General features: G+C 39.1%; 1 protein-coding gene across 25 annotated transcripts in view; it reads right to left on the reverse strand.

The window, feature by feature from the left end:
• Positions 1–19801, reverse strand: part of NUMB (NUMB, endocytic adaptor protein) — a 174421-nt gene extending 154620 nt beyond the window's left edge. For all 25 annotated transcript variants that reach the window (XM_021099490.1, XM_021099479.1, XM_021099487.1 and 22 more), the window contains exon 1: positions 19573–19801. The gene's annotated coding sequence lies outside the window, so the exon portion shown is untranslated. The remainder of the gene's footprint in view (positions 1–19572) is intronic.

Here is a 23755-nt window from a genome sequence, read left to right on the forward strand (position 1 = left end):
ACCAGAAAGAACCTAATACTCTTTTTTAAAAATTTTTTTTATATTTTTTTATCTTTTTAGGGCTGTACCTGCAGCATATGGAGGTTCCCAGGCCAGAGGTCAAATCAGAGCTGCAGCTGCTGGCCTACAGCACAGCCACAGCAATGCCAGATCCAAGTCACATCTTCAAATTACACCACAGCTCACAGCAATGCCGGATCCTTAACCCACTGACTGAGGCCAGGGATCAAACCTGCATCTTCATGGATAATGAGATTCATTTCCACTGAGCCACAACAGAAACTCCAGAACCTAACACTTTTAAACCTTTTCTACCTTCCCAACAAATAATCATGATAATCTGAAAAGATTATCTTTTTTAGCACAGTGAAATTGCAAAACCCTATTTCTAACTGGTAGCCTTTGACAACTTCAAAACGATAGCATCCAGTTTCTCACTATTAAAGCAGAGTGTCTTTATATTTGTGCACTACGTCTACACAAACTTTAAGTAACATATTATCTCTCAAACGCAGCCTTCCTATTATCAACCAGACACAGCACTTTCCTACCACTAGGAAGGGAGTGGTTTCCAGCTTTAGGATGACACAATCAAAAGGGTCTGAAAAAGAATTAAAAATAGTCTCTAGGAAGAATAACTTGGAATTGAAGTTCCCGTCATGGCGCAGTGGAAATGAATCCAACTAGGAACCATAAGGTTGCGGGTTCGATCCCCGGCCTCGCTCAGTGCGTTAAGGATCTGGCATTGCCGCGAGCTGCCCGGCAACTGTAGCTCCGAGTTGACCCCTAGCCTGAGAACTTCCACATGCCGAAGGTGCTGCCCTAAAAGTGGAAAGAGAGAGAGAAAGAGAAAGAAACAGAAAGAAAAAGAAAAAGAAAGAGAGAGAGAGAGAAAGACAGACAGACATAGAATAAAAAGTGTGCTTTGATAAAACAAGCATCAAATTAGTAACCCACTACTTAAATTCAAGACATATCTCTGCCACTAACTAGTTGTGTGACTTGAGCTAACCTAACCTAGGCTTCAGGTTCTTTATCTGTAAAACAAGGACATTTTATAAGTCTCTTGGGCTTTACTAATTCTAACACTGTAACATTCTTTTAAACATATAAGAATGTTTGCTAAATGAAGACAAATTTCAGCATTTCATGTTTTCTAGAGCTTCAAAGAATTTTACAAATGCCAATGATGCTTGTCCACCACTCTTTCCTTCCTAACATAAGCAAAATTTAAAAACAAAATAACATTTTCTAGAGATAGCTTTCCAAAATACTTTCCAATATGGTAACATATTATATGCTAGAACTTTAACTGAATATAATTTATATACACTAAGATTTACTTTTAAGTGATCACTTCTGAGTTTGAAAAACACACAGTCATGTAATCATCACAATAAAGATACAGAATACAGACGATTTAGAACACTACAGAAAAAGTCCCTCCCGCTCTTTTGTAGTCAAATTATCCCCCAACACCCTTGCAACCACTAGTCAGTTTCCTGTCTTTAGTTATGCTTATTCCAAAATATCGTTAAAATGGAATCATACAATACGTGGCCTTTTGAGTCTGGCTACTTTCCTTTAGCATAATGCATTTGATATCCACCCATGTAGTTGCATGCACTACCAAATAGCATTCCATTTTTATGACTATACTAAAGTTTACCAATTCACCAGCTGAGGTATATTTGGGTTTGTTTCTAGTTTTTGGCATTAGCGTATAGGTTTCTGGTAAGTTTTCATTTCACTTGAATAAAAACCCAGGAGTGAAATTATTGGATCACTAATGGTAAGCGCATGTTTAACTATATATAAGAACCTGACAAACTGCTTTTCAAAAAGACATACTAATAATAATAAATAAGTTTTTTAATGGTTTTAAGGAAAAGTAAGTTTAGACTGTCACAAATTTCATAGAAAGATCCTCAATAAATGCAGGTATTCATCAGAGGAAACTATTTTCCTGTATCCTATTTATAGAAAGTAGAAGTTAACAAAGGATGTTGTTTTGATATTTTGATAAATATCCATATTTATCAAATAGACAAAAAGATTTTTAATAAACTTTAAAATATATTATGTTTGAAATGACACTCTATAGGTCACTAACTCTGGGTGTGTGTGTGTCTATCTGGCTAGAAAGTAGGTTTAAACTACCTATTTATAATGGAAGATTCCAAGTGGTTAAGTTCTGCATAAATAAGAAAGGCAGTATAAAAGATTTGATCTTTCCAACTCACTTGTTCAAATGATCCTCAGAAATAATTCTTAGTTGTTAGTAAGACTACCTGTTCATGAAACCTTCCACTTTCTCCATATCAATCCCTTGGTTTCTCTCTTTTTTATCCAGCTTAGATTTCACAGTACATTAATTTAATCAATCATTTCTTGAACTCAATTCAGTGTCTCCCATGTCTCTCTTTCACTCTCTTAGCCAAACTCCAGGACTGCAACAGAGCAGGAGAATATTAAAGAAAATTATATAACCAGGCAGAAATGGTTACTGTCATAAACTGACAATCAATAACTTCAATCAAGTTCACAGTGGGGCCAGACAAACCAAAAGGTCAGAGTTTCAAGCAGAGAAGGGCCAGGCAAGGAGAATGGCGTGGGGCTCACACTCAAAAGGCCTGAACTCCCCAATAGTTTTAGGGGGAAGAATTTTTATTGACAAAATTTGCAGGGAGGGCTGCAGGGTGTGTGACCTTCCTCTGATTGCTTACTGATGAGTTAACAGAAAGTGTTCCAGAAATCTCAATCATCAGCTTTCTGGTTCCAACCAGTCTGGGGTCCAGTGCTCAGCCTGAAATTATCACCTTCCACCAGGGTGGGGGCCTTAGTTCCTAGAGAACTCACAGATAGGTATGTATCAAATTGCTATGCACATCTCTCCAGGAAGAAGGACTCTGTCCCATTGCTGTGCTATGGTTTATTTCTGCATGCCCTCACTCCCCCCAATTAGCAACTGTTTGAATCTGCCCTTTGGAACACAGGGCAGGTCTAGTAGGCTAAAGGCTTTTCTTCTTACAAAGGCCTCTGTGCCTGGGAGAGCCCCAGAGGGTCCCACCTGGTTTCAATACAGCTCTAAAAGCTCCTGGAGTTGTTGCTTTATACATTTTCCTCAATTCTTTTTTTTTTTTACTCAAATGAATTTATCACATCTGTAGTTGTATAATGATCATAACAATCCAATTTCACAGGATTTCCATCCCATAACCCAAGCACATCCCCCCACCCCCCAAACTATCTCCTCTGGAGACCATAAGTTTTTCAATGTCTGTGAGTCAGCAAAGAAGTTCAGTCATTCTTAAACATCTCTGCAAAGAAGTTCTGCAAAGAAGTTCAGTCATTCTTAAACATCTCACCTCTCCTCTTCATTTCCTCCCATTTCTTTTAATTTGACACTTTAAGAAAATGGAAGCCATGGAAGTTCCCTTTGTGGCTCAATGGTTAAAATGAACCTGACTAGGATCCATGAGGACGGATCCCTGGCTTCACTCAGTGGGTTAAGGATCCAGCGCTGCTGTGAGCTGTGGTGCAGGTTGAAGATGAGGCTTGGATCCTGAGTTGCTGTGGCATAGACCAGCAGCTGTAGCTCCAATTTGACTCCTAGCCCAGGAACTCCCATTTGCCATGGGTGTAGCCCTAAAAAGCAAAAAAAAAAAAGGGGGGGGGGGGAGAAGAAGCAGCCCTCATATAAGAAGACAGTTGTATCAAAAGCCTGGAAAGGAGTTCCCGTCGTGGCTCAGTGGTTAAAGAATCCGCCTAGGAACCATGAGGATGTGGGTTTGATCCCTGGCCTTGCTCAGTGGGTTAAGGATCTGGCATTGCCGTGAGCTGCGGTGTAGACTGCAGACGCGGCTCGGATCCTGCGTTGCTGTGGCTCTGGCGTAGGCCGGTGGCTACAGCTCTGATTTGACCCCTAGCATGGGAACCTCCATATGCTATGGAAGCGGCCCTATAAAAGGCAAAAGACAAGACCAAAAAAAAAAAAGCCTGGAAAGATATAACAAAGAAAAAAACATTCAAAGCAGACCAAAAAACCTTAATGAAAAGACAAAAAGGGAGAAGTAAAGGGTATATAAGACGAGGTTAAAAACGCTGCAGAGTTCTACTGCAACATTTCATGATGGCAGTTAGGAAACCAGAAACAAAATTTTCACTGAGTGTGATATAGTATTCAACTTTATCCACTATAAAATGAAAATTGATGTCCTTTCCAGGTCTAAATTCCAAATGACGCAGCTTATATAGTTTTAAAGTAAAGTGTGCTTGGAGGTTCCCATGTGGCGCAGTGGGTTAAGGATTCAGCGTTGCCACAGCTATGGCCCAAGGTGTAACTGTGGCATGGGTTCAATCCCTGACTCAGGAACTTCCACATACCATAGGTGCCCTGCCCCGCCGCCAAAAAAAGTAAAAAAAAAAAAAAAAAAAAAAAAAAAGTGATCATTAAAAGGATGTTTCATCAATTTCATGTGGAATTTATCATGACTTTTAAGGTGGTTTAAACTATCTGTCCAAACAACAATTTTTCAAAAATCCTGCTCTTTCCAAAACTGTAATCAAAAGGGAGTATGGAATGGGGCGAGGGAGTTCCCTTCATGGCTCAGCAGTTAACGAACCTGACTAGGGATCCATAAGGATATGGGTTGGATCCCTGGCCTGGCTCAGTGGGTCAAGGATCTGGCACTGCTGTGAGGTGTGGTATAGGTCGAAGATGCAGCTCGAATCCCGCATTGTGGCTATGGTGTAGGCCGGCAGCCGTAGCTCCAATTGGACCCCTAGCCTGGGAACCTCCATATGACACGGGTGCAGTCCTGAAAAGCAAAAAAAAAAAGAAAGAAAAGAAAAATTTAAATATTTCAATACCAAAAAAAAAAACCCCAAAACCTTTAAAAATCATCTAGTCCAATGCCTTCACTTCACTAAAGAAGAAACAAAGACCCAGAGACGTTAGAACATTCAGCTAAATCATAGCGTGGCAGTACAGGAATTAAATGCACATTTCAAAAAAATTTTTAAATTAAATAAATAAATGCACATCTCATGATTTATTCATTTAAGAATTTACATTTTCTCCTTTATTACACACAAAATGCTTCCCCTTTCCATCCTCCGCAATTTCTTTAAGTTACCCATGATATCAACAATGACACCAAATCAGAAGTGGAGGAAGCTACAAAAGTTGTGGTAAAGGAGAAAGCCAATACTTCTTTCATTTTCTTCCCTCTTTCAAAGAAATTGGCCAAAAAACATAGTATTCCCCTCAAACATTAATCTTATCTAAAGACAAACTAATGACAAAGAAAGACTTCTATGGTGTCAGTATGCAGGGGATTCAGAAAGAAAGAAAACAATTTTAAGAACTGATTCCTGTGTCAACACATTATAAATATCTATGAACATCAAGTATTTAGATAGTGCTGTTATTAGGCCCGACATTTTTCAGACACAAGTTCCATCAACCACATATCTCACTCAGTTTGTTTCCAGAGGATGTTAAACATTTACATTTAGAGATTTTCACAAAGACCAGTTGAACAAACACTGCTGAAGTCTGTTAGTAAATAGCCTCTCCAATTCCAAGACTCAATTAAGGTAAGAGAGAAATGACATCTTCTCTAGGAAAGTACTCAATCTCAGGTTACTAGGGTTGTCTACCATCTGTTAATTCAGATAAAACTTTCCTTCTATAATCATCCCACTGGGATACATGACAGGAGTATTGACAGTGAAGAGAGAAAGACTGCCAAGTTAGAAATCCCAATTTAATCTCTGGCCACCACTACCACACATAATATGCTTTAAAAAGAATGCAAAAATTGACTGCATTTGACTTAATTACTTTAGCACTGAGAGGTAAGAAATATGAGTCCACTACTTGCTCTCTATGATTTGGGACAAATTGTTAAACCTCTGTATTTCAGATTCCTCAACAAGAAAATAAGTATAACAGCAGCATCTACTATCAAAGGGGTTATTGGGAGGATTAAATTAGTGCATATAAAGCTCTTACAGCAATGCCTAGAATATACTGTTAGCTGCTGCTGGTATTATTATTACTATTACCTGATACCCTTACTATTAGTTCTCATGTGTGGCTCAAATACAGAACAGTTTTTGACCCAGATCATGCAATTTTAATGTTCCTGAATCAATGATTCAATATACCAAATTCAAAAGGCAGTTCTACAAAACACTTCTGAAGTCTTCCTTTTGAATCATTTAGTTATCAAAGTTCTTACAAATATTAATCAACATCAAATGTCAACTTAACTCTAAAAAAACATATGAATTATCACTATGAAATGGAACTTCTGAAAAATCTTATACTTGAAATAAATGTTTTTCATTTTACATTTAATTACAAATTAATCTCTGATCTTACAAATCAGGTAAGTCCAGATCCTTATATAGTAATAAAACACACTGAACCTTTTATTAAGGTATTTACTCTCAATCTGCAAATTTGCCTATGTTAAAGATTTTAACAAAAAAAAAAAAAATTTAAGTGCTCACCATCTTTAGTCATCTGGAAATCACAAATTAAAATCATTCTAAGATATCACTTTATACAAACTAGAAGGGCTAAAAGTCAAAAAGACTAACAGCCTAAGTGGTGACAAAGACATGGAGCAACTAGATTTCATACACTGCTAGCAGAGAACCATAAACTTACAGATACATCTACCCTGTGATTCAGTAATTCCACTTCTAAGTATTCAAGCAAGAGAAATGAAACCTATGTTAACAAAAAGACTTGTACAAGAATGTTTATAGCAGTCTTATTCATAACAGGCAAAATCCAGAAATAAGGCAAATGGCTATCAACAAATGGCTATCAACGGCTATTTCCAAGGCAAATGGAAAAACAAAGTGTAATATATTCATAAGACGGAGGACTACGCCATCTAGGAAGTTATCTGTTGTTTACAAAAATAATTTGAATTTACTACTCAATGAGGATATCTTATTTTTATTTTCTTCAAATTCTGTTTCATTTTGAAATGTATCTTAGGAGTTCCCTGATGGCCTAGCAGGTTAAGGATCCAATGCTGTGGCTCAGGTCACTACTGTGGTGTGGGTTGAATCCCCGGCCAAGGAACTTCCACATGCCATGGGCTTGGGCACACACACACAAAATTATATGTGTGTGTGTGTGTAAATGTGGACAAATATTTGGGTTTAGCAAGAGTCACCAAAGTTTTGTTTTTTTTGTTGTTGTTGTCTTTTTTTTGCCATCTCTTGGGCCACTCCCACGGCATATGGAGGTTCCCAGGCTAGGGGTCAAATCGGAGCCATAGCCACCAGCCTACGCCAGAGCCACAGCAACGTGGGATCCAAGCCGAGTCTGCAACCTACACCACAGCTCATGGCAACGCCAGATCCTTAACCCACTGAGCAAGGCCAGGGATCGAACCTGCAACCTCATGGTTCCTAGTCGGATTCGTTAACCACTGAGCCATGACGGGAACTCCAAGTTTTGTTTATAATAATTGGAAATTAATCTAAATGTGAACACTGGAAATGGGCTGCATAAATGATAATATATCCATCATTGGAATATTCTTTAGCTGTTTTAAACTGTTTTCAAATAATTGTAATGATATTAAAATGTATGTTAACAAAAGCAGTTCCAAAATTATGGATATAGTAAAATATGCATGATGAAAAATTAAGAGACAATAACTGTTGATGTCATTAAAAAATTAATAATTAAGGGCCTACACCATAGAAATTATTATTATATTTCACAAGTGTCTGGGCTTCATTGTAAGAACACCAGTGATAACCCCTCACTAACTAGGTCTACTGGAGGAGAAAATAAAGACCAAAAGAATAAGAACATTCAGTAAAGGAATACACCATTAGTGTTATCTCAAATACGAATAACAAACTATCAAATGAAGTCAAAGTCCTCCAGGGTATGCTAACAAATCTATAAGTAAAAGTTACAGAATTGAGTACAATGCAAATATATACTAATTATGTTTAATTTGAGCTAGGGAAAATAGTTAGATGATCTAGTGATTTTCCACAAGGACTGAGCTCAGCTCTTTTACAAAGCAACAAAAGAGGGGAAAGACACAGCAAGAAGTCAAGCCAGCAACCTGATTTCCCAGGAAATTAGCTCTTACTTGGCAAAGTACTGGCCTCATATTCCAAAGAAGTATAACTCTAAAAATAGAGATAAGACACATAAAATTCAAATACTCTGTAAAAGATGTATACTTTTCCCTTTGCTTGTAAGACCCTCCAAGAGAATGATTAATGCCTATTAAAACATAGGGAAAAAGTTAAAAGCCCAATTTAGAGTTAAATGTTCTATAGGTAAAGAATAAGTTTCTTGGAGTTCCCGTCGTGGCTCAGTGGTTAACAAATCCGACTAGGAACCATGAGGTTTCGGGTTCGCTCCGTGGACTTGCTCAGTGGGTTAAGGATCTGGCGTTGCCACTGTGCCACGATGGGAACTCCATTCTTGCAACTCTTAACTGCTTCCCTTAGCACCATGGCCCCAACTGCCATACTAGACTAAAAGGCCAACATATTGCTATTTTGAAGAATTAGTAACAAAGCAGAAAATTCTATTAAGCTTTTATAACAAACCAATAAACAAAAAGTAATGGTCTCAACGAATAATGCTGAGACAATTGGATAATCATATGAAAAAGAATTGTTGTGTCTCTTCTCCACACCATACACAAAAATTAACCCAAAATGGGTCACAGAACTAAATATAAGTGCTAAAATTTGCATAAACTCTTAGAAGAAAACATAGGCATAAATATTCATGACCTTGGATCAGGTGATTGTTTCTTAGATATTATACCATAAGCACAAACCTAAGTGTTTGATCAAAATGAAAATGTTCTGTGCTTCAAAGGAGTGCTTCACCATTAAGAGAGTGAAAATACGAAACACATTTTGGGAGAAAATATCTGCAAATTAAATATGTAACAAGGGATTTATATTCAGAATATGTACTTTTTTAATAATTCATAACTCAGTAATAAAAGATCTCATTTTTTAAATAGGCAAGAGATTCAAATAGATATTTCTCTGAAGAAGATATAAAATGGCCAATAAGCCCATGAAAAATTCTCAACATTAACAGCCATCAGGAATATGCAAAATAACATCGATAAATCTCAATTAGGCATAGTGAAAGACACCAGACCTCCTTCTCAAAAAAGTGTTTTATATACACATAACACAATTCTCTTTATATAAAATTCTAGAAAATGAAAACTATAATGACAGCAAGTTGTTACCTCTGGAAGTCAAAAACAAGAGATGGATTACCAAGGGGCATAAAGAAATTTTTAGAGTGACAACTATGTTCCTTTTTTTTTTTTTTTTTTTTTTTGTCTTTTTGCCTTTTCTAGGGCCACTCCTGCAGCATATGGAGGTTCCCAGGCTAGGGGTTGAATCGGAGCTGTAGCCGCCGGCCTATGCCACAGCCACAGCAATGCGGAATACGAGCTGCATCTGTGACCTACACCACAGCTCACAGCAATGCTGGATCCTTAACTCAATGAGCAAGGCCAGGGATCAAACCCGCAACCTCATGGTTCCTAGTTAGATTCATTAACCACTGTGCCACGACAGGAACTCTGTTCCTTATCTTGACTGTGGTATATAAATAAAAACTCATCAAACTGTAAACTTTATTTTTATTTTTTTAGGGCTTCAGGTGCCGAATATGGAAGTTCCCACACTAGCAGTCAAATTAGATCCATAGCTGTCAGCTTACGACACAGCCACAGCAATGCTGGATCTAAGACTTGTCTGTGACCTAACACCACAGCTCATGGCAACACCAGATACTTAAGCCACTGAGCAAGGCCAGGGATCGAACCTGCATCCTCATGGATACTAGGCAGGTTTGTTTCTGCTGAGCCACGATGGGAACTCCTAAACTGTAATCTTTAAATATGTGCAATATCATTATATGTCAATTATACCTACTTTTTTTAAAAAAACATATGCCATGTTGGGGGAACAGAAGTATAGTAAGGTTTCTGAGATGGCACATTTGGGTAAGAAAAAGGTAGAAAGAGTAGGCTGAGAGCCTTTAAGTATGATGAATCTTTTTAAAAGTTAAAATATTAGCTGCTCCCCACATGGTAATAGCTGAATTTTCAGCATCTGCTGAAGGAGCCGACAGTCAAAGCAATCAAAGCTCCTATGAATTCAGTAAAAATTTTAAAAATCATCTCAACATTTGAATATTCTTCAGCTATAAATGTATATATACACAATAGTAATAAATTCTAAATATATATTAAGCATAGGTGCAATATTTAGAATTTATTTCTTTTGCCTATGGTAATATTTCATGAGCAAATGGGATTTGAAAACGATTTACTAACTGCAGAAAACATCCACCCCCAATCCAGAGAGTTGCAGGTAATAGACCAAGAACTGCTGATAAGGATATTCAATGCCAATATTAAGTTAATATTTAAATTTAGCTTAAAAAGTAGTCAAATAAATATATCTAATTGGTTCCATAGCACACTTCATAATCCAAACAATTTAGGGATTAGTTACAACAATGTTAATCTGGGTGTAAATAATTAATATATTGTGGCTGAAAGGCAAAAAGTACACACAGCCGAATGACAATAAAGATTCAAGGAGTTCTCCTTGTGGCTCAGTGGTAATGAACCCAACTAGGATCTATGAGGACACAGGTTTGGTCCCTGGCCTCATTCAGTGGGTTAAGGATCCAGCGTTTCTGTGAACTGTGGTATAGGTGGCAGACGTGGCTCTGATCCTACGTTACTGTGGCTGTGGTGTAGGCCAACAGCTGCAGCTCAGATTGGACCCCTAGCCTGGGAACTTCCATATACTGGGGGTTTGGCCCTTAAAAGAGAAAAAAAGAAAGAAAGAAAAGAAAAAATATTCAGGTTTTTCCATAGATTGACTGACTAAAAATAAGACGAGAGAGTCAAGAGGAACTCAAGATTGCTTTCAATGTCTAAATGAAGTTTGTTTCGTAGTTCAATTTAATATACGCTTCTTATATAGTCCATGCAAAAAAAAGCACAGAAAAGTCTTTTGCCTCCTGTTTCATTCGCTTTCCTGCCTATCTTCAATCATAGATCCTTACAACAGTAGCTAACATCTACTGAGCATTCACTATTAGCTCAGTAGTGTTAGATGCTTTACACAAACTTTCTCATATAATTCTCAGAAATTTATTTTGCAGATGAGAAAACTGAAGCTAAATTAATTTGCCTAAGGAAGTAAGCTGGATTTGAATTTGGGCAATAGAAGTTCATTTCGTTGATGTCATAAACTCAACCCCTAATGAGGATCTCCCCATCATTCATTAGAGTACATTTATGTATTCCAGAGAATACCAAAAACGATAAAGTCCTGACTTAGATTAAACCTAGTATCACAAAATAAGTTTTTTTAAAAATTCTCAACAATATGATAAAATACCGAGCTGTATGGCTTCCAAAATTAAGCTAGAATATAAGAAAAAGAGATAATAAGAAATGAACACCTTTTCCTTTTTATGAAGTAAAACTGATTTACAATGTGTTAATTGTGGCTGTACAGCAAAGTGATTCATATGTATATATATCCTTTTTAAAAAATATTCTTTTCCATTATGGTTTACCATAGGACACTGAATATAGTTCTCTGTGCTATAGAGTAGGACCTTGTTGTTTATCCCCTCCATGTATAAGTTACATCCACTAAGCCCAACCTCCCAATCTACCTGTCCCCCAACCCCTTCCCCCTTGGCAACCACAAGTCTACTCTCCTGTCCATGAGTCTGTTTCTGTTTCATAGATAGGTTTATTTGTGTCATTGTTTTTCTTTTCTTTTTTTGGTGGGGGGGGGGAATGCTTGAGGCATGCAAAGTTCTCAGGCCAGGGGTCAAACCTGAGCCAGAGTAGTAACCAGCACCAGTAACCAGTGACAATACCAGGTCCTAAACCACTAGACCACCAGGGAACTGCCATTTGTGTCATATTTTAGATTCCATACATAAGTGATATCATATGGTATTTGTCTTTCTCTTTCCAGACTTCATTTAGCATGATAATCTCTAGTTGCATCTATGTTACTGTAAATGGCATTATTTTGTTCTTTTTATGGCTATGAATGGTATTCCACTGTATATATGCACCATACCTTCTTTATCCATTCATCTGTCAATGGGCTTTTAGGTTGTTTTCATGTCTTGGCTATTTTGAATAGTGCTGCTATAAACAGAGGCATGTATGTACTTTTTTTTTTTTTTTGCTTTTTAGGGCTGCACCTGTGGCACATGGATGTTCCCAGGCTAGGGATCAAATCAGAGCTACAGCAGTTGGCCCATGCTATAGCCACAGCAACTTCAGATCTCAGCCACATCTGCGTTCTACACCATAGCTCACAGCAATGCCAGATACCCAACCCACTGAGTGAAGCCAGGGATCAAATCTGCATCCTCATGGATACTAGTCGGATTCGTTTCTGCTGAGATACAAAGGGAACTCCCTAGAACTAATTTTAAATCGTTAAATCTACAATGGTCAATTGTTTATTCTAGTAGGTTAAGAGTTCCCATGTTGGAGTTCCCAGATCAGGCACTATACTACAGATACGACGTGTGACCACACGACAAAACATTAGCTTTATTTACCCCGTTTTAGTCTAATCTACCAAACTAAACCAACCACAAAAACAAACTAAAGTAGCAAATGCTTAAAATACATGGAAAATTTTTATTTTTATTTTTATTTATTTATTTTTCTTTTTAGGGCCGCACCCATGGCAAATGGAGGTTCCCAGGCTAGGGGTCTAATCGGAGCTACAGCTGCCGACCTACACCACAGCCACAGCAATACAAGACTCAAGCCACGTCTGTGACCTATATCACAGCTCACGGCAACGCCAGATCCTTAACCCAATAAGCATGGTCAGGGATCGAACCCACAACCTCATGGTTCCCAGTAGGATTTGTTTCCAATGCACCATAATGGGAACTCCAATACATGCAAAATTTTAAAGTCAACTCCAGTTTTTCTAACTGCCATATGCTTACAATCACAGTATATGGGATAACAGCCCTTCCTAAAGACAGATCTATAGTAGGCTTAATGTTGTTATAATTACTAACAATTAATATCACCATGTATTGAGTGCCCTCTACAAACAAGGTACTATATAAAATGCTTTTCGTTTAATTCTCACACCACTTGGTTAAGGAGTATAGCATAAGTTCCATTTTACAGATAACAAAACTGAGGCTATCAAAGGTTTAATAAACTACCCAATTAGTCAATTAGTAAGTGACAGAGCTGGGATTCAAAAATATGGTCATACAATTATAAAACTTGGATTTTTTCCCATTCTATCCATTCTTTCTCAGAACACAAATGAGGAATGCTTTTTTCAATTTCATAATATAGTAGTTACTAGAGTTCTCGTCGTGGCTCAGCGAAAATGAATCCAACTAGGAACCATGAGGTTGCGGGTTCATTCCCAGGCCTCGCTCAGTGGGTTAAAGATCCGGTGTTGCAGTGAGCTGTGGTGTGGTCGAAGATGTGGCTCAGATCTGGTGTTGCTGTGGCTCTGGTATAGGCTGGCAGCAACAGCTCCAATTAGACCCCTAGCCTGGGAATCTCCATGTGCTGTGGGTGCGGCCCTCAAAAGACAAAAGACAAAAAATAATAATAATATAGTAGTTACAAATAAACCTGTCATCATCAAGCTATTTTATGATTCTGTGAGATTCTAGGTTGGAAAAAAAGTTTATAATGATTAAATCATACTGGGAGCTAAAATTCCTGATAACGAAGTTGGCTACATTAAGAATAATTAAGTAAAAAATCCTCATTAATTATGCAAACCGGCACCACATAACACATTTAAAAGGGACCTGAGGAGTACTTGCATACAACAAAAACATCACTTTTTCTAAGGTCAAAGGTAGCCAAGGTCAATCTTAAAAATAAAGATATGGGAGTTCCCATCGTGGCGCAGCAGAAACAAATCCGACTAGAAACCATGAGGTTGCAGGTTCGATCCCTGGTCTTGCTCAGTGGGTTAAGGATCTGGCATTGCCATGAGCTTGGTGTAGGATCTGGATCTGGCATTGCTGTGGCTGTGGCAGAGGCCATTGGCTACAGCTCCGATTAGACCCCTAGCCTGGGAACCTCCACATGCGACGGGTGAGGCCCTAAAAAGACAGAAAAGACATAAAAAAAAAAAAAATAAAAGAAGATATGAATTCCGCTATTTTCTATGTTCTTGGCTTCCCTGACTTTGCCTTTATTCAGAAGCCAAGCAGTGTTCCACAGCTTTAAATCCCTCTTCCTCGCTAACTAAACTGGAAAAAAATCTGATAAAAATCATTCTCCTAATTAATTATATATACCTAATATAAATAAGTCACCACAATTAAAATTTTGCTATCTAATGAGAGAACTCAAGACTTTTGATCCTGAATGCAAGGAATCAGTAAGCAAGTAGGGAGAAAGAGAATTCTGGTAGGGAGAGAAGGGGAAGTCACCGAACATTAATTATTAATATTGCAGTTCCTTGTTTAATCCATGTAAGATAACTGAGTCTCTTCCTACTGCCTAATCCCAGCCTCCATTGAAAAGGAAAAGTGGGAAGGCTTGGCCTAGTTACAATTGCTGGGCTCCTATTCCCAAGAGCTGGAGAATCAAAGACGAGTGTCCAGCCTTCTAAATCCACATGGTCCTGCCCAAGCTCCCACCCTTTCGGACTAGCAATTCTCAGTCTATTCATTTGTATTCTGACATACTTTCCTGAGTGGAAGAAAACAAAGGAAGGGTATAGCACCAGAACAAAAAATACGGCCACGGCAAGACTGTTGCAAAGAGGATCATCCTCCTTACATATGTCACTCCAGGAAAACTGCCAAGAATGGCTCTTTCCTCTAGACATACTTCCTGCAGATCCTCCAGACTCCTCCTTAAACACATGTCAGTATTCTCCTCATTCTCCCTTAGTCTCAAGCCTCCTTTTGTCCCAAGATTTCCAAGTGCATATTTCATATTCTCAAAAATATATGGCAATATCATAGTGGCATCTTATTTATCAGTACCTGTGTCTCACATCTGGACAAACATCCTAAAATCTTATATAGAATTTCCATCTTTAATAATGAGATTTACAATATATTATTGAATTTAAAATTTCTTTGCAAATAAATTTTTTTTTCTGGCTGCATCCACAGCATACAAAATTCCCAAGCCAGGAATCAAACCCAAGCCTCAGCAGTGACAACGTCAGGTCCTTAACCACTAGACCACCACCAAATTTTTCTCTTTATTTGAAAAAAAAAAAAAAATTTATATTTCTTTGCAAAAAAAATTTTACCATAATATCAAGATAAAACATAAAAAGATAGCAAAAAAAATTTTTTTAATTTAAGGAGTACAATTGTTTCCTTTCTCCCTAGCCCCACCAAGTAAACACATATCAGAGCTCAGAAATCGGCAGAATTCAAGTTCCATTCCATAGAAATAAAAATGTATTAAAAAACACAACAGATGTATTTTGGCGAATACAAAATAAAATGTAGCTGTCCGAGTACTCTATTAATAAAAAAGACTTTTTCTTAAGGTAGTAAGTTTACCAAGCAACCTTTTTCTGATAAAAGCAATTCTCTCAGCAAACTAAAAATGAGACTTAGGGGATTTGTACTTTTATAGAACTAGATCTTCAGGCAGTAACGTTAGGATTTATTACATGGGTAGTTGGAGAGCAAGAAACAGAGAAAGCAGATCAGAAGCTATTTATGAAAGACTTTACTGAAACTTTACTGAAATAAAAAATCATTAGTGTTAATTGAACTTCCAGTTTTTAAAATAATTTACCTGAATAATCTTTGAAATGTGAAATTGAGCCTCACTAAATTGTACAGTCAGAAGCAGTTTCTTTGGGATTTAAAAACCACCATTTTTTCAACTACGGATTAACAAATCTCACTGTAAAAGACGAGCAATCAGAGCAATTCGTAGATAAGTATGATTAAATTATGGGTGAATAATAAGTCAAGTGAATAAAGTCCATTTATTAAAAAGCAGGCAAGTAATCAAACTGGCTAATGTTCATGATTATGAAAAAAAAAACCGAACTTTTACATTTTTCCCACACTCGATTATCAAGATTTTACATTCCTCCATCAGATAGTAAAGAATTGAATAACCTATACAAAAGTGCCCACCAACTGTACAATGACTTAAAGAAAAGCCATTTTGGTGGTAGGGATACTTCATTTATCAATACAAGGAATTCAAAGCCTTCACCCTTGAAACTTTGTCCCCCAAAATTAGTGAATTTGTTTTAAGAAAGGACCACTATGTTTTTCAACTCAAACATGCAATAATTACATGTTCTGTGTCTTCCAAATGAAAATTAAAATCATAACAAAACATAAAAACTTTCTGAGAGAAAAAAAAAAAAACTATCTAAATTTCCTGATGCAAAGCTACACTAAAAGTTTCTTCACAATCTTATAAAACATTCATGAAAGGGTTACATAAATCTCCTGGATTAAAGTTTTAAAAGAGAGCAATAAGAATCTCAACGGTTTTCAACACTGCTTTCTCTGTTCTTACATTGATTAAAACAGATATAAATCAACTCTTCCTAAATATAAACCATCTAGTCTTACAGAAGAAAAACTAAACCCACAACGAAACAAAACATGCATATATATTCTTAAAATAGCTTAAAATAAGTACTGTAGGTTACATTTAGATCCCTCAAACAAGTTACATTTATAACATATGCCACATCCAGTTCATTTTCAAGAGAGAAAACCATCAAAACAAAAGCTCCTGCTAAATAAACTATTTACTTTGTAGTTAAACTCTATCCCAGGTGCATTTTACTGTCAAGTATTATCATTATTTCTAACCTCTTCAAAAACCCAGACATCTAAAATATACAAGTCAAGTGTATCTGGTTCTCTTAAAAATGCTTTTATATTATATATTTTACATTAAGACCACGAAAAGCTTTAAAATACCTTTACTCTAAAAAGGAAACACCCTTTTGCTTTCCTCTTTTTAAACGTGTCTTTTTTGGTTTTTGCCTACTTTCTATACATGAACTGTTCTCAAACCAGTCTGTTTCAGTGTTAGTTGTTTACTGTCAACATGTCTGTATATACTTAGGTTTTTTACAAACAGTCCTTTATAGTACAGCGGTAAAAAAGAAAAGGTAACCAAAACGGCACAAGTGAAACAAAAGTGGACCACATCAAGAAAGACCATTCAATTTCATTTCTCTGCCTCAAATTCCCTTTAGTCCTCACGCCAAAGAGCCTCAATATCTAAAAGAAGCACAACACCATATGTGATAAGGCAAACACAGGAGAAACCAGATCAGAAACTGAAGAAACCTGATAGAATGTATCACCACCTGAGAAGAATTACCACAAAACAAAAAATAAATAATAAACCCAGTCCCTGAATGCTCCTACTGAAGGGTTCCAATGCATGGCAAAAAGAGTTTTTTATATCTCTTTTGACTATGAGAAATACATTTTACATTCTGATCTAGTACACATGTGTGAACTAAATTTCCCAAAACAATATTTTCCATTACCATGTGAAATGCTAGTCAATTCTTTTCTATTTAATTTCATTTTCAAAACTGGTGGTAAGACCACTAAATTGATTTTATAAATTACTAATGAATCATAATCTACAGTTTGAAAAACATAGACTTAGGACAGGGTTTCTCTTATATTAGGTTTTTGGGTTTTTTCTTTTGCAAGTTGCTTCTACTCATCCCTAGCAGGGCAGACAGGTATTTTAAGGTTGGTATTATTACTCTTTTCAAAAAAGCAAGAGGTTCTTGAAGTGTGGTCCCCTGACCAATACAAGCATCACCTGAGATAAATGCAAATTCTCAGACCCAAACCCAGCCCTAACTGAATCAGTAGAGCTAGCAGACTGCTGTTTAACAAGTCCTCCAGGTGATTCTGGTGCAAATCAAAGTTTGAGAACAACCGCATTAAGGAATTCAGGTCTTCCTTTATCTTCTACACATTTGATAATCCAGTACACAGTGCTTACTCTGTGCCAGTCATCAGCCTAAAAGTTCCACAAAACATTAACTCACATGAGAAAACAACCCTTAAAAGTAGGAACTCTATTATACAGATGAAACTTCAGCACAGAGAGAGGTTAAGTTGTCGAAGCTAGGTGGTGGAACTAGAATTCAAACTTATTTTTAAATTGACATAAGTAAGTCTGTCCTCTTCATGCCCCTCCTCTTGCTGATCAAGTCCGCAGTCCTACTCCTTTATCTCGGCTACTCCTTTTCCCATTCAAATCTCCCATCCTGCCAACGTCCTTATTTTCTAGCATTATTGCTGTCGTCCTAAAACAAATTTCTAAAGCAATGGAATGCGAGTCACAACCTTGCTCTTAAAACACTTTCTCTGATCCTAGATGGCATCTTAGTATTGTGAAGCTGAAACTTCTATTTCTTAGGTCCTTACAACCTATTAAGGGCCCTATGTTAATTTCTCATATCTACGGTTCTGGCCAGTTTCCACAAGACCACGCTTCCTGGGCAACTTTCTGGCTCCTTCCTACTACGCCCTATCTTCTACTCCCTTCCTACAAGGAAACTACTTTTCCCCGCCTACCCGTATCATTTTCCTTGATTTAACTCCAGCTGAGAGAACTTCCACTCCTCAGCTAGACCCCTCACCCTGACGTCAAACCCAAGCTACCCCCATGAGGATTTTTTTTCCCCTGATCTCTTGTGGATCCTCAGACCCAGGAGTTCCCAGTCTGATCTAGGATCTTCCATCCCAGACCAGCGGTGGGGGGCAGGGCGCTCCGGTTCCTAACTTGTTCAAGATCTCCATGGGTCAGACCCTCCGAAGATCCGTAACAGTCCAAGAGCGCTTCTCCCTCGGACAGCCGCCCTTCTCAGGAGGGTGCTCAGCCCCCTCCCTGTCTTTCCTAGACGCCCTTTCTCCGACCCCGGCTGCTCCCAGTACCCTGGACCCCGACCTCCCTCGGTCTCTCTTCTCTCTCGAACCCAAGCCACTCCCAGTCTACGGCCCCCCGAGCCCCTCCCCGGCTTTCTCCGCTCGGGCCGCTCCCGGGATTCCCTGTTTCCACTTTTTCCTCGCTCCGAAGCTGTCCTGGGTATTCCCGAGTCACCCTGCCCTCGGACCAAGTCGTAACCCGCCATCCCCTCTCTAGGAGCCCAGTCGCTCCCGTCTCCCTACGGACCTACCCCTCACACACCCGCAGCCAGTCAGTGCCCCAGACCCGAGCGGCTGGCTGGGCGTCCCAAGGAAGCTCCCGGCCCAACTCGCTTGAGTCCGGCCCCAGCCTACCTTGCCAGCGCGAACTCCGCCGCCGGGAGCCGGGCGGTTCTCGCACTAGCCCAGTCAGCGCGAACTCGCGGCCACCGCCCCCGCCCTGGCCCCGGCCCGGGCCCGACCCGGCCTGCAGCCCAGGCCCCCTTCCGCAGGCCTCCGCCTCCGGATGACCGAGCTGGAGTTTTCGCTCGGAGATGGCCCTCAGCCTTCAGGCCCGCGTTACAGGCACTCACCTGCCGCTATCCTCGACCAACTCCAGCGCCACTGCCTCTACCTCGGCCGCCGGCAGCCACCAAGCGCCACCACCTCCCCCATGACAACAGGCCCACCCCGTTTCACACTTCCTACCTCTCCATTGGATAGTGGTGATACAGCTCTCTGCTCTTATTGGCTTAGTTTACCCGTCCGTCATAGCTTCCTTACCGCCCCTTTTCCTGGACCCGGTATTAGCCCCCTCCCGGACCTGGACCGTCCCAAGCCCAGCTTTAGTTGTAATTGGTTGACGGTTGGGCAGTTCGAAATCCTGATAGGCTGCAGAAAGTGTCTATTAAATCAACCTGCAAGGGATGTGGCGGCGACTGTTGGTTCGAGCTTGGGCAGTTTGGTTGCGCAGTAGAAAGCAAGGAAGGGGCAGGCGCTTATTGTCGGAGGGGAAAGGTTAACTCTTTGTTGTAAAATTGACTCTGTAAACATCCCTTTCTCCAACTTCCTCTCTGTAAGGAGAAACTTACCACTGCCTGCTCACCCAGAGGGCAGTACTTACCAACAGCAACATCAGAGTTGGCGTTTAAAGACTCATTAGCGGCTTCTTGAAAGAAAAGCACGTAGATGAAAATTTCCTCCTCTTCGCTTGAAGTCCTAAGGTGCTCAGTTACCTTAAAGTTCATCTCCATGCTAAAGGGCAAAGAACCACCACTGAAGTTAGTCCACTTTGGTTGCAGTTATAAACGTCGTTAATGAATTGAAGTGGTATGTTGAGAGTTCTGCAGCTTTCAGACGCAGCGCTGGATGTCTCCTGCAAGGGACCAGGCAACCATCAGCAAGTTTGGACTATATGGGCCACATTTTACCCTTGTGATGCTCTGAAAAGGAGAATTCAGCTCCCCGTAACTTGCTTTCTATGCTCAGCAGTTCTTAAATAGCCCTACTAGATGTGTGTCAGATACTTTAAAAGCTTGTCTTTTTTTCTGAACCTCTCTTCCCAGCAGTCTAAATTAAGACCATTGAATGAATTGCAGTTCTTTTCTCACATGGCACAATGTACAAGAATAAATGATTGCATTTTTTATTCATTTGGGTACAAATCACAGTAGGCACTTTTGAGAAATCTGGTGTTGCTATAAAAACTCTTGTACTCCTAGAAATATATCCACCATTAGCTTTTTGCTTTTCTTTTTCATTTCTGCCCACTCTGCCTGTTCATAAATAACAAAATGCTCACCTAATTACCCTTTCAGTTTCTAAATCAGATTTAAATGTACCCTCCTCACAATTCCACCTATAACATAAACCCCATGGGTCATGAAACATACTCAAGGATGGACTGGAACAGGTTGAGGATGTACTTCCCTCTTAAACAGCACTTTATGGTTGGGGACTTGCTGTGGAACCAAGAATCTGGACTTTGCTCCTTACTTCTTCCTGCTAACTCTTTGTTCCATATTTCTTCTATTTACCCTTCTTTCCTTTGCCAGCAAGCAATAAGAAGTCTAAAACTGCATGGTTTGTTATCTCCCTCAAAATTGTCTATTTTCTAACATATATTTTTAGTCACGTTTAAATAAACTACATACTTCCATCACCAAACTAAGAGGAAATTATTCCTCCAGCAACTCTACGTAACAATAAGATGTCTTTTCCTAGTTATTTTCCGGAACTTTCCTCCCCCTTCTCTCATCTTCACCTTCCAATTTAGAAATAACCTCCCCTTCAATTCAATGACTCATAAAAAGCCTGTAAAAGGAAAGTGGAAAAGCCAAAATAACTTTAGTGATGTCTGAATCACCCAGTTGAGGGAAAGATCACACATTGACCAGGATAAGATGGAGTCCAAGGCTTAACAAAAGCCTGAACTAACATCCCATAATAAAAGAAGTAACATGTAAATGTGAAGATGCTCCAGTAAGAAGGAGATATCGGTATGTCCCTTACACAGCTTTTTAATGTATTACCAGCAGCTTTCTTCTCTCTAGTCTTGGCAGTGTGCCCTACCTACCTACCAATTTTAGGGCAAGTTGAAGGCAATTAATGTTCTGGCAGATAGGAAACAATAACGTCATAGGAGGGCATGGCCATTATTATGGTACTTTGGGTAATAATGGCTCTTGCACAGCCGTGGTGACTATGTGCCATAGAGAACATAGAATTAGGCCAGCCTCACTAAGAGGACTTGCCATCTAAGTTCAGGAACTCAACAAAATTACTATAACAAAACTAGGAAAGTTGCCACAAAGGTCAGCTATTCCTTCTATTTCATACGCTAAAAAAGAAAAAAAACTATTCATAAATGTTTTTGCTCATACATGTTTATACACTTATACCACACCCATTCCTGGTGAAAAATCAGTTAAGAAAAATGTAAAATACACACATACAATCCAATAAGAAGAGAGAAAACCTTAAAGAAGGAAGGTTTTGTGTTTTTTTGTTGTTTTTTTGTTTGTCATTTTAGGGCTACACCTGCGTATATGGAGGTTCCCAGGCTAGGGGTCAAATCAGAGCTGCAGCTACTGACCTACACCACAGCCACAGCAATGCCAGATCCTTAACCTACTGAGCAGGGCCAGGGATCAAACCTGCATCCTCGTGGACACTAGTCAGATTCATTTCCAGTGAGCCATGATGGGAACTCCAAGAAGGAGGGTTTTCAGGAATGTTCTTTGATCCAAGAGAAGGGCTACTATGTTATTGGCGCCCATGCAGTACCGCTTATACGCTACATTTTGATTTTGCTTGCATAAGGTAAACTTATAATTACTCCAACCAGCTTCTGCTTTCTTTCCCGTGTTATGTGCTTCTCCATCATCCTCAAGTTCCACTCTTAAAAAGCAAGAACACTGGAGTCAGGGAGTCTGCAGCTTTGTGCTGCGTGGTTGGCTGTGGAAGTGGTGCAGATGGTATCTGTGGAGAGCCACTTGAGCAAGACCAGGATGGCAGGTATATTAAAGGCAAAAATAACCTTTATAAGTCCTGATTAAGTGGAAAATGATGGATTCAGAGTGATGTCCCAATATTTAAGGTACGGTTTGTTTTGGGCTCTAATGTTGTGCCACTTTTTGTTTTCTTTGCTACTCCTGCTTTTTTCCCCATCGTATCACTTTTCAAGGAAGTAGAATCCATGTCTCTTTTTTTTATATAAGCCTTTTAAAAAAATTTTTTATATTACTCAATGAATTTATTACATTTATAGTTGTGCAATGATACAGCATTTCCATCCCAAACACCCAGCATTCTCGTACCCCTCAACCACTCTCTTTTGGAAACCATAAGTTTTTCAAAGTCTGTGAGTCAGTATCTGTTCTGCAAAGAAGTTCATTGTGTCCTTTTTTCAGATTCCACATGTAAGTGATAACATTTGATGTTGGTGTCTCATTGTGTGACTGACTTCACTTAGCATGAAAATTTCTAGCTCCATCCATGTTGCTAAAAATGCTGGTATTTCATTCCTTTTAATGGCTGAGTAATATTCCATTGTGTATATGTACCACATCTTCTTGATCCACTCCTCTGTCGATGGACATTTAGGTTGTGTTCATGTCTCGGCCATTGCAAATAGTGCTGCAATGGAGTACATGTGTCATGTCTCTTTTCATTTCTATTTTTGTCCAGTGGGGCAATCTCACTATGCAAAAGCTCCATTTGGGTTTGTTTGTTTTTGGATTTTTTTTTCCTCCCTGGTTTTTACACACAATTCCAAATAGACTAGAGAAACAAACAACTGGTGGAGAAGAAAATCACTCGGATAAGCTGACAAGGGCAGCCAGAGTTTGCTACTGCTAGCAGTTAGGGGTAAAGCCATGAGGGTAAAGCCATGATTTTTTTTTTTTTTTTTTTTTTTTTTTTTGCTTTTTTGGGCCTCATCGGCAGCATATGGAAGTCCCAGGCTAGGGGTCGAATCGGAGCTAGAGTTACAGGCCTATGTCACAGCTCACAGCAACGCTGGATCCTTAACCCACTGAGAGAGGCCAGGGATCGAACCCACAACCTCATAGTTCCTAGTCAGATTCTTTTCCAGTGGACCATGACAGGAACTCCAAAGCCACAATATTTGATAAAAGATGGTTCCTTGAGTTTGGGATCCCTGAAAGTGGAAGCTGACAGGGATGAAGAAATTGGAGAGAAGGGAAGAGAGAGGCAGCGGGAGAGAGGGAGGGAGGGAGAGAAAGTCCTATGGAGAAGAGGGTAGTGAAAGCAAGA

The sequence above is a fragment of the Sus scrofa genome, chromosome 7 (genome assembly GCF_000003025.6).
Source record: "Sus scrofa isolate TJ Tabasco breed Duroc chromosome 7, Sscrofa11.1, whole genome shotgun sequence".
Lineage (NCBI taxonomy): Eukaryota > Metazoa > Chordata > Mammalia > Artiodactyla > Suidae > Sus > Sus scrofa.